This window comes from Dromaius novaehollandiae, chromosome 3 (assembly GCF_036370855.1).
Source record: "Dromaius novaehollandiae isolate bDroNov1 chromosome 3, bDroNov1.hap1, whole genome shotgun sequence".
NCBI classification, from domain to species: Eukaryota; Metazoa; Chordata; class Aves; order Casuariiformes; family Dromaiidae; genus Dromaius; species Dromaius novaehollandiae.
Window position 1 is genome coordinate 38,761,734 of NC_088100.1, and position 18,538 is coordinate 38,780,271.

The 18,538-nt window shown below is 39.3% G+C and overlaps 1 protein-coding gene across 1 annotated transcript in view; it reads right to left on the reverse strand.

Annotated features, from left to right (window-relative positions):
• ME1 (malic enzyme 1) overlaps window positions 1–18,538 on the reverse strand; it is a 202,918-nt gene that overhangs the window by 172,076 nt on the left and 12,304 nt on the right. The window lies entirely within an intron of this gene.

Sequence of the window (18,538 nt, forward strand, 5' to 3'; positions counted from 1 at the left end):
ATTGTAAGTCAAAGCAACCAGCCAGGTCTTCACACCTGCAGAACAAACTCCAGGCTTATAACCTAACAGGTTATTCTTGGACCAGCATTAGGCAGCCATTAATTTCTCTCTTCTTAAATGTAGTATTACATAACCAATAACTGCAAACATGAAATTGCACTGCTTTCTTAATTTGTAAGTAAAAAGAATTGGCTCATACAGAAAGAATTTTAAAAAATGATGAAAGATTATATTAATAGGTCATTATATCTTACTACCTGATAAACTATGCTAAATAGGCTTGTATTACCTAAATTCTCTTAAAATTTCCATGGTCATAACTTTTATTTTCCAGACTACATCAAATAACTACTCAAAAATATATAAAAGAAATCTATGTGGATATTAATTGTGAATGCGTTTATCACGTTTAAAGCAAAAAACCCTAAACTTTGTGGTAACCCTTTGCAAAATATTTAATCCTTGGGAGCTTTACAAAATTTTGGCGTCTATCTTACCACTTTTTCTCCTTTACAAGTGGAATATAGTGTACGTATAGAAACAGATGGCCAATATAGTCAAGAACGCAAATTCTAAGAGAAAAAAACAACTTCAGATAACAGACCCATCCCTAACGCCTCTGAAAATGTGTATTATGAAGAGCCTGGCAGGATTCTTACCATGCATAAATCAAAGCATTCACTAATGAAACAATTTTGTTATGAAGCAAGAAATTCTTCACTATATATACATATAGCCAACATAAATATAACAAAAACTCTGCATTTTATTTGCGTAAGCAGTTGATACCACATTTCCATGCTCCATTGACAGTGATACCAACAACTAGTGAAAAAATGTATGTTGAGTCAATAGTTTTCTTTTCTTTACATACATTGTCTGCCAGCCATGGTAGCTATGTAATAATGAAGCATTATCCATTTTTCAGCTTGAATACAGTTATTAAAACATACATTTGTTCGATATAATAGGTTTCTCTATTATGTATTTGAAGGTGTATTAATGGAACAAGAGTGTACATGCAACCCATCACAGTTTTGTTTCACAACAGGGTTGGTTTTTCCCCTTCTGAATTCTCAAACATTCAGAGCAGTCAGTTAACAGTAGCCATCTTCATTGCTAGAATCACAGGCAAAGACTATCTCAGCATCAGAAAATAGCAGTTAAGTGTGAGACGAGTGCATATAAATCTGTCATACAGCTAATATTTATACAATTAATACTTATACAACTTCCTCTAAACAATAAGCTAATCTGAATTTTGCTAGGCTGAACATTGATTTTGTCAGGTTCTATCAGTCTGCAGTTAACACAGAAGAAAAAAATCAAGGGCCAGATTTACTAAGGCAAACTCTTATAATGTAAAGTCAACAGAAAAAAAAGGATACAGTGACGCTGTTGTGCAAAATCAAGGTTGCTTGGTTGTTTAACATTAGAGGTACAGCCCCTTCCTTGCTGCTCCTGCCAAACAAAGTTTAGATGTTGGATACTCCCAAAACCTTGAGCTGCTGTTGTGGATCTCAACAAGCTGCCTCATGGCTAAAAGACTAACAGCTGATGAAAAACAGGAAAGCCAAATATAAAAGTACACTGTACTTTTAGTTCATCTGCTGCACCTAAGACAGTCGTGGCTACCACTGGGGATTTTGTTAGCTTCAGCATTTCTACCTTTATTAGAAAATATATCTTATTTCCAGGCTGGTAGTAGATAACCTTCCAACGTATTGGTCTCATCCTTTATGAGGGAAACTTGCACATGAGTATGTTAAGGATCTGTATTGCCTTCAAGGGCAAGAGAAAGGGAAATAGGAAAGAAACAAAAACAAAAAAAAACTAGCACATATTATTGCACAGCACATAATACAGCACATATATAAACAGCACCTAATATTGGAGGACACTATTCAACCACTTCATATAAAGGTATATGAGCCTTCAGATATTCGTAATTAATTTCTGATGACTAGGTACCTGGAGTTTGAAGGCAACCAAAAAATTTTTCTCATTTCAGCCTTGTTCCTGACTGTTTAGCCAAGTCTACTACTATTTGCTGTGTGAAGTGGTAGCGGGAATCTTCCAGAACAGCACGGGTATTTTCCAGAAGGGGTGGTCTGGCTCTTAATCTTCCAAAGGGTCAGCCTCAGAGAAGTTTCTGGTATTGTACAGAAGCAGCCACGTTAAGCCTCCCAGCATAGCAAAGGAATCCTTGCAGGAACAGATTTCCTCCATCAGTACTGGCACTCAAAACACCATATGTCTAAGCTATAATATGCAAAGTTTTCCAACTGCAGTTTGTTTTTCTAGTAGAAAATGTGATTTACATAGACTGAACTTTAGGATCTGCTTACAAGATTCATGAGAAAAACTGGTTTCCGTATGGTAAAAAAACACTTCTCACTGCTCACAGGAAGCAAGCTTTAATACTGCAAAGTCACTAGCCTTTCTGGGTACACGGATCCAGTTTAGATATGTCTATTTTCCTCTCAGAGGAGCCAAGAGAAGCTGCTGGCTTGTCTAGCAAGAAAAAAAAAAAAAAAAAAAAAAAAAAAAGGAGAGGCAGAAAAGATACAGTATGCAGTTGTTGGAAGCTGCCAAAAGAGCACTGCAAGAAAGCAGTAGCAGAGAATGACTGCAGAACTACAGAGAAGTGATGTGATTGAAAGCAATGGAAGTGGAAAAGTTAAGCAGATGGCTTAAGCAGAAGGCTCAAGCAGATGCCTTTAGCTGGAGAGTGAAAAGCCAGCTAAGCAAGTGAAAAAGTAGCAGGATTTATTTTCTAGGGATAACCAAGTGAAAGGAAGCTCAAAGGTAGGAGTCATGAACAATGTGGAGCAAGTCCAGCCTGTGCATAGAAACACTAAGATCAGGGAACAGGCAAGAATGCACATGTGAAGATTTAAGAAAATGAGCTCAGAAGAATGTAAGAATGAAAAACACGTGCTGTGAATAAGTGTGCAAAAAGAGCTGTCGGGCTGCTGCACCGTGTTTCACACAGAACATACACACAAAGCAAGGCACCATACTTCGCTGTTTGCTCCTGATTATGCCTTGAAGAAAAACTTGAATCACACCATAGCAGGCAGCTTTTCCTTTCCTAGACATGAGTAGGCAGCCTCAGCAGTGCAGGAGCTGGGCACTGCATGGAGAGTGAGGTAGGACTCTCCAGTAGCACTGAAGAACTGCAGCCTGGTGGATAAGCAGTTACATCGATTACACTTAGCTATAGGCATTTATGGAAACCGGAACTGAACTGGGCCTTGGCCGAGTTGCTTGCCTACCTCTCACCACCCCGTAATCATGGTGTAAGCTTTAAATTCACCACTATCAGCATCCTCCAATTTTTTTTTCATGTATCTGGACAGAACAAGTGTTCCGGGACAAATTTCAGTTTACATGTACACGCACCCTTCTCGCGCTGACTCTCAGTCGCAAGGTTCCGAAACAACAGTGTAACAACAACTCTTCTCCTGGCACCATACAGCCAAGCTACTGACTCCAGGCCCCCAAACGCAGCATCTCTGATGCTAAAACACTTCCTAAATTTGGCAAAAGCAACAAACTACTTTCTGAAAAGGTACCTCGGAAACAATTCCCATGGGTTGTACTATCCCACTGAAAGTTCACAAGGATGAACCTTGAATCCTGTGTGGCTTTCAGATGGAATTACAAACCAAAAAACTTAGAGGGAATATGACGGTGTCTTAACCAAAGCAGGTACCCAGAACATGCCATCCACGCACCAAAGTGTCTCCCAGCTTAACACATTTTTAAAGCTGGCACCTTTAAATTATTCCATTGAATCAGAACTATTTACTGGTCCACTGCAAAATGCTTTTGTCTATTGGCTTAGACAAATCTATTATTAGTACTGTATTTTGGAAAACAGAAAAAAAACCCTCTATTAGATATACTCTCATCTCTCCCACATGTGGGAGAAGGAGCTGAGCAGCACTCAGGGCATTCTAACCTTGCGTATTCCAAAGCAGGATACAGGTTGTGAAGGGTACGTATGCAACTCCAGTAAACATGGCTAATTAGAAAATTCCAGATTTGCATGCATAGAATCCACACCTTTATCCTGTAACATATACAGATATATTCTTGATGAAATAGATAACTAATTCCATAGACTTGTGTAATTTGCCAAAAAAAATCTTCTATTACAAATCAGAAAAGAAGAATGCAATTTTTTAGACTGCAAAGTATTTAAGTCCTGAATGTTTTGTTTGGATTATTACCTATGGTATCTAATGTCTATCATGTCTAATAAAGGTCAGCTACATTCAAGATATGGTAGTTAAAAGTGGGTCATCAAAACCTTTTTCCTGGGCTGGCATATTTCTTTCCTTTCTCTTCCCATTTTCATTCCCAGTTGATCTTGTATATGAAAATGCCTTTTCATTCTTTGCTATCAATGATGCTATTAAGGAAATCTATTTATTCAGAATTAAAGAACAGACAACTTACCTTTTTCTAAAAGAAATTCTGCATTATAGGAAATTCATAATCTTTCAAAAACAAAATTATTGTTTATTCATTTCAGATGAACACTGCATGAAAAAAACAGAACACTGGCAAAAGTCCGGCAACAAAACCCCGAAGATTTCAGCACACTTCCTAACCCATTAAAGCAAAACATTTACCTAGACAATCAAGTATCTTGCCGCAAACTCTTCTTCAGATAAATACACAACGGGTACTATTAATGGCCACTATTTGTTTATTTGGTTGAAAAAATTGTGCTTATTTCCTTCTGCTTTTTGCTTTCCACCAGCTTCGCAACAATTTGTATTGATTTTAGATGTATGATTTGAGTTAAGGCTTTTTTCTAAGAAATGGATTGGTCTATTGCATAAACAGTATTGTCAGTCAGCTTGGATAAAAATCTGCTTTCTAGATTATAAAAGCCCCCTGCCCCCACCTCCCCCCCCAGACAATCAAGTAGTGGATTCTGCGATGTCAGACTGATAATATCTGCTTAGTTTAGCAATATTTGATAGATAAATATCACTGGAGAAGGAACAGGTCTAGACTGCTTTCTGTTGTTTGGGTTTCATTCTTTTTCCTTCTAAAGAGAAGGAATCGCCAAAATAAATCCTGATCTTTCTTCAGAATTGGATGCCAAAAAGCCCACTTGCCAACATAAGATACTTTTAAGTGGTCGGCAGTTCGGATGCCTTACATACGCCTCGTCCTACGGGCATACATATTAACTGAAGAATAACTGGGATATACTCTTCATTTAATTGTGCATATATATGGCAGTCCTCACTGTGTGTATATATATGGCATCCCAGCTAAATCAGAAGTGAAAAGAGAGAAGCTGTTTTTAACCAGATAATTTAGAATATTATATTCTCATGCATAAAACCAGCAAGTGTATATCTAACAGTCTAAATAATCTTATCTGCTTAGTCAGTTTTTGTAGCTTCCTGGAAGTCAGATTTAACCAGTTTTAAATATGAAGAAATTTGATCAAAGTTTTTTAAAAATGACAGGAAAAAGTTAACTAGATATTATTTTAAAAGAATAAAATTTTACAATCCAGCTAACCATAAACCCAAACGATTATTAAATGCTTACAGTTTATGACAACCATGAAGGAAAAAGAATCATGCAGGTTGGAAAGGACTTTGGAGGCCCTCTGGTCCAATCCCCTGCTCAGAGCAGATCCAGCTGGGTCAGGCTACTCAGGGCCATCTCCAGGCGGGTCCTGAGTCTGCCCGAGGATGGAGATTCCACGTGTCTCCAGGCAGCCCGCCACAATGCTTGACCATCCTTGTGCTAACATTTTTTCTCTTCATACCCATTTGGGATTTCCCACATCATTTGGGATTCCCCATGTTCCAACTTGCGTCCCTTGTCTCTTATCCTATCGCCATGAACATTCATCTTGTCTACATCCTCCAGGTGGGTACTTGTAGACAGCAATAAGGTCCCCCCAGCCCTTCTCTCCACTGTTCCCTATCTGTACTGTTGCATGGGATTAATCCATCTGAAATGCAGGAAACTTCATTTGCCTTTGTTAAACTTCACGAAGTTCTTGTCAGCTCATTTTTCCAGTCTTTCTAGGTCACTCTGAATAGCGGCCTGCCCTCTAGCACATAGTCCTCAAGCTTGCTGAGAGTACACTCTGTCTCGTGATACAGCTCATTAATAAAGATGCTAAACTGTTCAGCCCATTACATTTTAAGCACAATCTTTCATTAATTGAATGAAAAATAGTTTTGTGCCACTTCCCACTGGAATGGAAAACTAAAACTCTAAACATTGTTCCTATGTCTCCTCTCCCACAGTTTGAAGTCGGGACAAGCCACATGTAAGTTACGCCCCTGTGATACGATGTGAGAATCGGACCCAAGATCATCCCTTAGTACAAGCACTTTTCAATTGGGAGCCCTGTAAAGCTGCTGTGGCTTACATCTTCTATGACTAGGAGTTAAGATTACCAGTTCTTCTCCATCCCACAACAAAATAATCTTCAGACTGTTTGTAACTTTGTCTTTAGAAAACCAAATGACTAGACAGTCCATCTTGGAATGCAGTCCCTTGATTCTGCTCTCCTTTTCATTTTGGATGTTGAGGGTTCTTTTAGTCTCTCGAAATCTATGTAGTTCCCAACCTAGATTTTTACTCTTTATTCTAATAATAAATGAGAAAAGGGATAATGTTCGCTTTCTCTTTGTAGGCACTTCCCATTCTGATGACACCTATTTTCTCTCCTTCTCTTCCCTGGATTTGGTCTGCCCCTTCCTTTCATCTCTAGTCCCCTGTGGCCCTTGACAGGCCTTCTGCATCCTGTTTTTCTTCCCCCTAAATACAGGTTTTTAGAAAGTGAAAAGATCAGTTGGCAACAATTTTTCAAAAAGGCAGACAAATGAAAAAGATGTAGAAATATTTGTGCAAAGGCAGTTGGAAGTGTTTATTTTCACATTTTCATTTTAGAGAATGAGTAATAGGTTCGAACAAATGCTTCCTCTTCTAATTGCATCATTTTCTGGGCAGAATCTAACAGCTCATTTGTTTCTCTGTTCAAGGAGCAAATACTCTTTGTAACCAATAAACAAAAAAAAAAAAGCGTAATGACTATCTGCTAATATAGTACTGGCAGCTTTTCTGGTTTTACTTGAACTGAACACGTTCATTTTATGATCACTGTTTGTAGTAGCATCTGCTGGTGTTCCATGGGAAACTTTTAGACAAGATTATGAAAGGTGGAAAGATTCATCTACTCTCATTTTCTCTAATTAACGATCTCATTTTATCCATGGTATAATGTGAATGACTAATGGCTGAAAGATAGTCATCTCTTTTTCTTTGGACTGCCCTAAAAACAGTTACTATTGTTTCTAAGTTAGATCACAGAAATATTTACAGTACCAACATGATTTTTTTGTTTCAGCATAGCACAGATAATCAGAGACCGACAGATATTTTTTCCTATTATTTCTAGTGTGTTTACTCAGCTACACTATTTGGCAATTTAAAAACAAAATCTGGAAGTCCAACCTTTTCAAGAAACACATTGTCAGGGAGGTTTCAATTCTCATTCTCAGATACTTCTTAGCAAAATAACCCAGAGAAGCCAGTGGATATTGCAGCATCTTTTATGTACGCTATAAGGGTCAGCAAAAGTATACATATTCTGTTGTTAAACAGCTGAATTTTTCACAGCTCAACACTTCCCTACAGTACATTTGTCAATTGATTAGTGTGAATCAACTTCTAAGGTAAACTAAAGAAATGAATTCCGGAAGGGATGATTCTCATTGGCATACAGATATACAGAAAATTAATTCAAAAATCAAGAAATTTTCAGTTTTTAAAAAATGCAAAATAGATGGTAAGAAGTGGGGGGGCAGGGGGAGAACCCTCTCTCTCACACTGTGTTTAAGCTTGAGCTTTTAAGTACCAAGATCCAGAAGGCCCCTATGCATTCCCCGACAGGCAATCACCAGCACTAGAGCCAAACAGCTCCTCATCGGCCTAGGGCCAGTCTACGTGAAAGGAACAGAGGCAGTCGCGTCGCCCTGGATCACGTGAAGCAAGACACAGGCTCTGGGCAAACAGTCATGCGGGCAACAACCCTGATGCAGATGCCAGCGGAGACACGCTTCCGTCAGACCAGCCCGCGTGGTCTAGGAGAGCAGCAGCGCTGTGCTGAGAGCAACCCCCCGCAGGCATACTCCCCATCTCCGGGAGGGGGCTCTCCCGGCACAGCTGCCTGGGCAGCGCCTCTAATGCCGCTCCCTCAGTCGCCCCCATCCCTCCCCAGGAGGGCCAGCAAGCGCAGTCCTTCACATCGCTTCCAAAAAACATCTCTCCGGTTAAATAATTTTGGTGAGTGTAGCTCGTTTGTGTTGAGCAGTGTGTACAAGCGGTTCTTTAAAAACACATACACGCACACACTGAAAACTGTTTCAGTTTTCAATCTGATCATTCATTTGTAAAATGTTTTGTACCAAATGGAATGGAAACTAATACACAACCCTGGATATATAGCACCAACGCTGATATTTAAAGTGTTCTGTTTTTCTCCTCACTGAGCAGTAGCAGATAGCAAGGTCATGCAGGTCCTTTCTGAAGTGGGGATGGGGAAAAGGAGAAGGGGAAGAATTATCAGTCAGGAACTATCCAAGCAGAACATATTTACAAAAAAAATGTGTTACTGTTCTTTGAGTACGGTGAGTCGTCCATGCACTTCAACCACTTTCTCTTGTAGAAATACAAGAGAAAATGTAGCTACTCTTTCAATATGAAATCTTTCTGGGATCGTCTCAGGTTGTGACATCCCAGGAATGCTAAGTACACTATTCGGTTTCTGCCTCGCTTTTTAGATCTACCTCAAAAACCCTATCCAGGCCTCTTCTGTACTCTTCAAGTTAACCTTTTTAATTTTGTCAAGGATTAGTGTCTAGTCATCAGAAAGATTCACATAAACATATAAAACCAATTTTCCAGGTGGTACCCACATACAGTTCTTCTAATGCTACAAAGTGTTTCTTCCTATGTACATACGCATCAGTGAACCATAATAAAAATCAGGAGATACATCACTGATGTTAATGAGCAAAAATACTCACTACCAAATGTTCTTTTCAATATTTTCTGGGAGAATTTATGGAAAAGCTGTCCTGTGGATGTTCTCATAAGCTATCAGGAGATGCTTTACCTAACAAACCGGTTCTTTACTCTTCATTTTCACATTCTGTAAAACAAGCTTTAATGAACTCTCTATTAATTTGCTTTATAGGTTTTGTGCCTTGAACACATACACAGAAAATATATAAAGGGGAGGAGTGGAAAAATTCTTTCAAAGCCAGGGAAGTTATGGCATTTAAACGATGCATCTGTCCGCTGGCATCACAGGCTGCAAAAAGAATAGCACCCTGGGTAGCAGCTCAGCCACAGGTAACGCTGGGAGAATCCGCCCCTCATGAACTTTAGTTCGGGATGCAGTTGCTTGCATCTTAATCAGCATCGAGCAACAGCATGAGAGACTTCGTAACATGACACTACTACCTTCCCAGCATAAAGGTGGATAGCTAAATTATTCTTTTTAATTCTTCATTTAGTATAGCACTTTATTAAAACATGACACAGCCACAGCCACAGGACAGTAGGAACAGCCATAGGAATTTCAGCATTAAACTTTGTGACTGTGTCACCTGCTCCATAAAAAGCACTTCTAGTTTGTTTTTTTCTTCCAAGTATGACTGGACTAAACACAAAAAACCACACTGACCCGAGAATTATCTACCCAAAGTGATTAGATAAGAACCAAGGAAAGGAAGCTGAAAATACGCTTGCTAGGGATTTAATACACATTACACACAAAAAAATTGGTCAGGGAGGAAACAGAAAAGAACTGTCAGCTCTGCTTTTCTTGAAACTGAAAGAGATAGGGGAGGGTCTGCTGGCACCACCAATCTCTAAGCTAGTCCTGAATCCTCAGAATCCAACATAACAATGCATTGAGTTGCACTTAATTTTTAGAACATTTGGTAAACCAAGCACAGGAGAAATACTTTCAACAGTGAAGACTCTGAGCGCAAAGTCTTTTCCTGGCTATTAAGAACTAGACCCTGTCCTCAGTCTATGCATACAAACAGTAAGCACTGCTCCCAACCAACTGAAATTCCCTAACCTATTCCTATTTATAAAGGGAAAAGACACAAAAGGCAAAAGCATGTTGCACATAGGCTGGTCCACATGTCAATTTTTATACTCTTCGGCTATTTCGTTCTATACCAAACACATTTCTATCTCAATGCACATTTGAAGGGGCAGGGAAATGACAGGACACTCCCAGGAAAGTGATACCTGCCTTTTGGTACATATCTAATCTCACTAATCTTATTTATTTAGAGGTGAAATTCTCTCATTTCTTTGTTACAAGCGTGTGGAAGTAAAATGGTTAATGCCTGTTCAAGTAAAACAGTTAATGCCTCAGGCCACAGAGGACAGAGTGCTCATTACTTGCATATAATTTGCACATCTGGGTAAGTGCATTACTTCAATTAAGGTGAAAGAGACTGAAGCGGAAACTACACTATTCTAACACGAGCACAGGGTATTGCAAGTGCTCTGCTTTTCCCTTCAACGGAACACAGAAGAGAAAAATGTCACATCCTTCTGTATGGTGTACTTGCTGTATTTTCACTGACATGTTAACATAAGCAAGTATAATATGATTAAATTATTCTGAATTGTGCGGTCATAAAGAATTACAAAAGACTCAGAAGAACTGCAAACTGAAACAGCACAGAATTCCAAGAAGAGAAACAGCAGAAGATTTTGGCTTTCTCCCTATAAAGAGGTTCCTGCTTAGTCTACATTCTGACTTACCAAGATGTTTTGTGGTATTTCTACTCTATTATCATTGATTAGGTCAAGTGCAGCCCCAATTTGTCATCTTTATCATTAGCCAAGCCTTATGGTTTCTGCAGTCGTTCTTACCTCTTGCAAGTTCCATAGCTAACTAGCTTCAACAATATCTGTAGAATGACAGCCCGTAGAGTTCCAGCACTGCTTGAGCAGGCCAAGACCACAGCAGGGAAGGCAATCAGTCAGCTAGTCAATGCCACAGAGATTGCTTTAAACCCTCCTTGAGGTAAATGGCATATTCAGCAAGGTTTCAGTGCACTGGGGCATGCTTTTCTCAGGAACCCAAAAAGTAAAAGTACAGGGTTCCACGTTTCCTAAGAACCGGAGGTTCTGCAGATTCATTTGATTCGATTTCATTCCATTCATACAAGTTGCAGTATTTTGAGGTCAGTCCTGCTTTGAGCAGAAGACTGGACCAGATAAGCTCCAGAGGGCCCTTCCAACCTAAATTATTCTGCAATTCTATGCCTCAGTTTCTAGGTGACCTCTGAGATAACTACCCTTCACAGATGGCTATTAGGGCATCCAGAAACCACTGCAGCACACTTAGATTGTGGCTTCCAGTTTAGTTTCTGTGCACCAAAACCTCTCAGAGACCTGAACCAGCATGAGGAAAATAAAAACTAGGGAATGAAAAAAAAAGTTACATCTAATTTGCTACGCAGGCCCAGCCAGAAGGTTTTTATCCTGAGAAGTAAATTTCTTTAGCAATGATGGGATTGTGCACTTAAAAATTATTAGAATTCTTTGAAATTAATATTAGTAACTTTGCTTTAGAAGCAGTCCCAGTCTTTTCTTAGGTCAGCAAGAATGGGATGGGCTCAGAACTACGGGGTTCTGCTAGAGCTTTCCCCGTGACAGTTGCTTATGCAAACACAATGAAGCTCTGAAGAGAAAGTACTCTTTGGTTTGTCTGTCTAAATATTTCCCAGTTTCTCAAGGAGCTGTTCTTGTTGCATTATCCTTTCTTTACAGAAGTGTTGATAGCTCTTGGAAAATTCCAGAGATAAGCAACAGAGAAATCAGAATACAAGAGCTTCTCTTTTTTATAGTATTCTACTTGTACAATGTTATCAAGAAACTTGTATATAATAGAATTTATGAGTTTGACAGAGGTTGTGTGCATGTGCTATTTGTACGCAGATACTTCCTCCTCCTCCTGTTGTTTGCATGTGGAGAATATAAATGGTTTAGCTGAATAACAAACAGAAATCTTTGACTGTTGTATATCCTGACAATAGTAACAGGATAGCAGGCTTACCAACTGTCCTTGTCAGATTGTAAATGAGCAATAACCACGAGACAGAACCTTCTGTTCCTCAAATTAAATCTTCTAGAAGCTTGGAAAAGTCTTATTTCCTGACCTCCAGTTGCCTCAACTGAGGGATCTTACCCCCAAGGATCATTTTTATTTAGTGTTCCTTCTGGAAATATCTTGGTATTGCCACAACTAACTCCCTCTCACAGTTCTAGGGCTTTCCCATAACAAAATTCAGAGTGCGGGTTTTTGCTGGACTGGTAGGCTGTTGGCTGTCTCTTTCTATTACTGATGCTAAAGGAGAATCAAACAACAACCTACTACATTTTCCTATATGCAATTAGCTACCATATTTTTTGTTCCAATTAATACCTACCATGCAAATGAAACAGAAAAAAAAAAAAAAGAAATGTATTGCCTTTGATTATGGTTAAAGAGTAATTCTATTACTGCTGTGTGAGGAGAGCTTTAAACTAGGAACATCAGAGGAGGCAGACTACAACCCACACTTAAGTGCAGAAGCAGTGGACAGGGTGAAGAGCAAAGGCTGCAGGCTGACAAGAACAAGAGAGACTTCAGGAATGATAAAACAGGACAAAAGAGGCCTGCCTCAAATATATGTACACAAATGCATGTAGCCTGGGAAGAAAGCTGGAGGAACTAGAGCTCTGCATGCATTCACAGAACTGCAATATTGTTCGAATAACTGAGGCTTGGTGAGACAGTTCACACGACTGCAGTTCTGTGATGGGTAGGTACAAGAACTTCAGGAAAGACAGGCAGGGAAGATGCCCTGTATGTGAAGGAGGAGCTCAAACGTACAGAGCTCTTGTATGGGACAGATAACAGGCAGGTTCAGAGCTTACAGATCAGGATCAGTGGAGGCACCAAATAAGGATGGCATTATGGTGGGAGTTTGTTAAAGATTTCCTGATCAGGAGGAGAAAGTAGAACACTTGAGAAAGTTCTTATGATGGACTTTAATCTCCTTGACATCTGCTGCAAGGCCAACATGGTGAGATGCAAACAATCCAGAAAATTACTGGAGAGTGTCAGGGATGACATACAGATACTGAGTGGACCAACCAGGGGCTATCAAGAATAAAGAGCTAGGCTGTCTGCTGCAGTACATGACAGGAGAACTAAAGACAACGGGCATAAGATGAAACATGAGAAGGTCCAACTGGATATAAGGAAGAACTTCCCCATGAGCATGGTTAAGCACCCTAACAGGATGCCTAGAAAGGTTGTGCAGTCTCTATCCTTAGAGGTTTTCAAGACCTGACTGAACACAGCCCCAAGCAACCTAGTCTGATCTCACAGCTGTCCTGCTGCTGTCCTGCTTTGAGCATCAGGTTGGGCTAGAGACTTCCTGAGGTCCCTTCCAACCTGAATCATCCTATAGTTCTATGACAGTATTCCACTCACTCCTAGCGATGATATTACAAGCTCCTTCTACTAAGTAGTAGTCGGAGAGCAATCTTCTTCACAGTTTAAGAAAAAAAGCATAATTCCCAGACACATGCAGTTTTTAGCCCTACAGCCACTGGAAATAGAGAACTTCATGTTGAGGAATGCCAGGTACTCTCATTTCAAATGGTTTGTACAATTATTGCTGATGTTGCTCTTTGAGTCAGGCGGGAAGAAGAAGTGAATATACATTTGAGACAGTTTCACGCATTGGTGTGTGCCAACTGAATCTGGGCCAAAGCATTTGAAAGACTTATTAAGACAGGCTGGTTGCAGTGTAATTAAAACACACAAAAACTCTTCCCCAAATTAAACAGGCTTTGACAAAACTTACTAGACAGATAAAATGTTAGAACACAGACTAAAATGGGTAATTTCAGTCATGGAAAAACCTTATAAAAATACTTTGAGCTCTTTTGAAGGTCCCTGTCATAGGGACCTCCTAAAGGAGGGGGGGTAATTTTGTTTAGAAGGGATTCTTTTATAACCCAGGACATGAGGTTGTGATTACCTGGAATATTTCAGCCTCATATGCTGGATCTGACAAAACCACTCAGTCATTACTTTTATTTTCCTTTAACTGCTCATTGCAAGGCACAGAGTAGAAGAGCAGCAGACATGATCCACAGAGGATGAGGTTTCCTTCACAGTATTATTCAAAAGAAGTTTCTAGCCAGAACAGGTTTTACTGATCCAGATATGTATGTGGTGTTGCAAACAGAAATTCTTTTGCCTATAGCAACAGGTATTGCCAACAGAAAAAACAGCCAAGAGAGGTAGGAAAACTAGCGTTCAAGTCATACATCACCTTCAACCCAACATAGATTTCTCACCCACAGCACCAAAAAACATTATTAATGAGATTTGCTGTAAATAGCAGATTCACAGACTCACAGTAAGAGATCCGACCTTGGTTTTCTATAGCTGTATGGGTAGATACTGCATTATTGCTCTGCCCTGCACACAGCAGCTTGGCCTATATAAAGTACTGAAGCGTAAGTAAAAGTCCAGTACAAGGTAAAAGGGGTTACATACATGTGCCACATTTACTCATAGTATCTAAAAGGCTATTTCTATGCATTTAAGTAAACAGATACATATAAGTATTTTCATGGCCACAGAGTGCTTATCATTATATACTTCGAGAACTGCACTGCTAGCAATTTGGAGCACAGACAGACAAGCACTACCTCTCTGTAGCTACTTAATTAAGTATTTTTAGGATTAGGTTCACAGATACTAATTCATCACGTAGGCTTTCTGTTCACTGTTGAAATCTCATATTAGAAAACAAGAATACTTTGAAATAATAGGTTATTACAAAATATGGGGGTATTAAGATATAACTCAATATTTTGATGTGGGAAACTATTGATTTTTGCTAACACTTAGACCTTAAGTTATCTTTTACAGACTAACATATTAGTTTGCATATTTACTCTGCATGAAGCATAATTTCTAAGACTGTCATAAAAATTCATATTAAAAGAAAGATGCTTTATGCAGTGCCTTCTGTTAGAGGACATAACACATGTATTTTTTAGCATATTTTAGGAAAGCAAAATAAAAAGAGAGCTCTTTGAGAGCAACAGCCACTTCCCACTACATAAAGTATGGCAAGAGTTTATTCAGCCTTTAGAAATACCAGTGCAAGACATTTTCTTTACAGAATCAACACCAGAATCCTAAATGTGCAAAAAGGAATTTACTTCAGATTTGTACCACCTATGCCTATTCAATATCCAGCAAAGTTTTCAGATAGCTAAATATTCACTTAAAAGGTCAGTTCTCATTCATACAATCAGAGGAATTTAGGTCCCAGAGGCACGAGTTCAAGTTTCTTGAAGAAATTAATTTTCACTGAGTTAAAAAGTACCAAGTAGTGGTTAGGTGAAGGTTGCAATACCTTTTCCTATGTGTAATGTATTGATCTGCCCTTCCTTCCTCAGGTATTCAGCTAACGAATACTGAAGACTTCCTCATCTCTCCTCCCCAGCCAGCTGGGAGGGCTGTAACTCCTATTAGCACTGCCCAGGAGCAGAAGACTCAGCGAAGGCAGTCAACTACCACTTCATCTAATTGGAACTAATCTTTATGTGCCACAGTCTGGCCTGAAGCCAGGAGCAAGTTTCGCTAAACAGATGGATGATCTCTTCCTGCCTATTCAGATCTTCCTTTCCTCTCACAGCATTCAGCACTGACCATGATTGCAGGCCTATCTAACGGATTTCCATGGCTCGAGGAGACTGCACATTCACTGATAGATTCTCTACTTTATTCAGTTTCTATGAAGAAATACAGAAGTAGGCAGGAGGACATTGATTTAGTGCATTAGCACCATACAGATCAGACACAGGTCTACTTAGACGTGACTTTAAAAGAAACTGCAGCCTGCTGATGATTACTGCAGAAAACGGAAAACAATTTCCCCCATCAAGGAAAAATACCATAAACAGAAAGCAGGGTTTAGTAGTGCAAAGAAGCAAAACATTATCTAAAAAGCTAGGAAATTTTGTAACAAATTTAGGCTTTCTTTGCTTTAGATAGAAGGTTATTTGAACTCTTTCTACATCAGATATTTCTAGGTATTTTAGGATTCATTGCATTTGTCAAAACATAACTAAAACAGTTTGCACAGCCAAAAATAAAAACAAAGGTAATAAAAATGTACAACATATTTAGCCATAAGTCATTAGCAAATAAGATAAGAAAGCATGGCATTTCTAGGTGCTGTTCGAGGATGGGATAAGAAAAAGACTTCTGCTACAATGATGTGAAAAAAATAAAACAGAAAAGCAATGGAACTCACTGGAAGATGAGGACTGAAATATAAGCTCACCTCACAGTACCAAGGACTTTATACTGTTTTTTCATCCTCAAGCTTTATAAAATGATGTTTGCTGATTCAAAGGAGAACACTAAATTACTAAGATTTAATAATCACCACAAGTACATGACCTAGTTTCTAGTCTACTGTCCAATATTTTGTCTCCCTTGCAGTAAATCCCTCTAATTAAAAGGGGAAAACATGCATGCTCATTCTCATTACATAGACTTGAAGTTTGTTATTGTATGACAAAGAAAGCTTCAATCGTATGTTTAAAGATTTATGAAATATACTCCAAAGAAAACCATTAAGGGGTGAAGAAGTAATGCTGGTCATATCCTCTGTTTATATTGTTATATGGAACGTTATGACTAAACTGTACTTTCCCATAGCCATCTGTTCTTCTTACCTGTATTCTACCTGCTGCATCTTTATTGCAAAATAATATTTAGGGGACTCAGCAATTACAGCATCAAAAGTTATTCCTTGAGACAAACTACACACAAGTTGAGAAGTTTAAGAAATACCATTAGTTTGAAGGGTGTGTTCCTCTATGGTATAGACAATTTTTTGGTAAGAATTACCCTACACCTCAAAAGGAAGCACTCAGTTTTTATTTTCCATTTTGAGTTTACCTGCACCTTTTACTCCAAGAAGCAGGAGAGCATGGTACTTAAAGCAGCATTTGTCTCCAGCCTGGCAGAAGAGCAGAGGCTCCGGTTTCCCGCAGCTCCCTGACCTGGAATGCTTTTGTTCTCCTGGCAGACACAAGGCCAGTGGCTACAAGGCAAAGCCGGACTGGTTCTGTTTCCACAGGTGAGATGCAAAACGAGATGTTCTCTTTATCCAAAGCCTAGATGAAGTGTTCCTTTCAAACAGTTGTTGAGCATGTGTGGAGAAAGCCACGTTTAGAGCAGAAACAAAGCAGTATAGTAAGATAAATTGACTTTTCTGATACATGTTTACCCAGACTCACTGAATTTATTTGTTCTCATCTACAATCTGTGTATTTAGTTCTCCCACTGCAGAGGAAAGTTCTAGATCCAAGAAAGAACTTGTACGTGCTATACAAAGTAAAAAATGTTTCAGAATTACCAAGCTATTTTAAGGGCCATGGCTTATTTCTTTATTTGACCCTTGAATGACCTAAAAAATAGATGACCATCGCAAATGCCCTATCACACTGAACAAGAGGAAGGCTTTATCTGGCCAGAGAAAATATGCAATGCAATTGAGAAGCCTCATCCTCAAACAATTTAGCATGAAATCTTCTCTTAAGAAAAAGCAACTACTGCAAAAAAGACAGACCACACTGCTTTTGCTGTCGTAAGACCATATAAATTGTGCATCTTAAAGAAGAAAAATAGCAGGTATGTCTTCATGTGTAAAACTCTGTTAGAAATTGTATTACCACAAGCCTGTGGTTACACCTACTTTAGGCATGGAAAGAAAACACCACGGTTCGTTGGCTTCATGAACAAATGTTTGTTACACCAGGACTCAGTAAATCTGACTGCAGAACTTCCCTGAATACACTGTGCAGAGGCAAGGTTTTGAAGCATCGCAGTGAACCACAACTCCTTCACCAGGCCTGAAAGCTTTAGATGAAGTCTGTAAAATGGCATCCACATGGAGCAGCCTGGAAAAAGGAGGACTCCAGTGGGACAAAGGTGGAAAGGGGGCATCACTAAGCTTTGAAGCGCTCCTCTGAGAGTAGCGCCGCCAAACATACCTTGATAGCGGCAACTCAAAACAACCCAGAAGCAGTTACGTGTTGAAATTAGAAAGAAGGCCGTCCCATTTGGGCTGAGGACAAGAACAAGGTAAGAGCACTGTATTTTAACACCTCCGATTTTTAACCTATTAACTAGATACTATTCCCTTCAGAGCTTGAGCAAAGACAGAAAATGGAGAGGAGTGCATTTAAAGCGCAAAGCTGCAGCAGCAGCATCAACACCATCAACCAAACCAACTATATACCAACTACTTTAAACCGGCCACCTCTGCTTCAGGTGCTCAGCCCCTGCCCTGCCCTCAAAAATCTCAAAAAATCTTATGGAAGGTGAGCAGATCCAGAGCAAGTGAAACCAGCATTC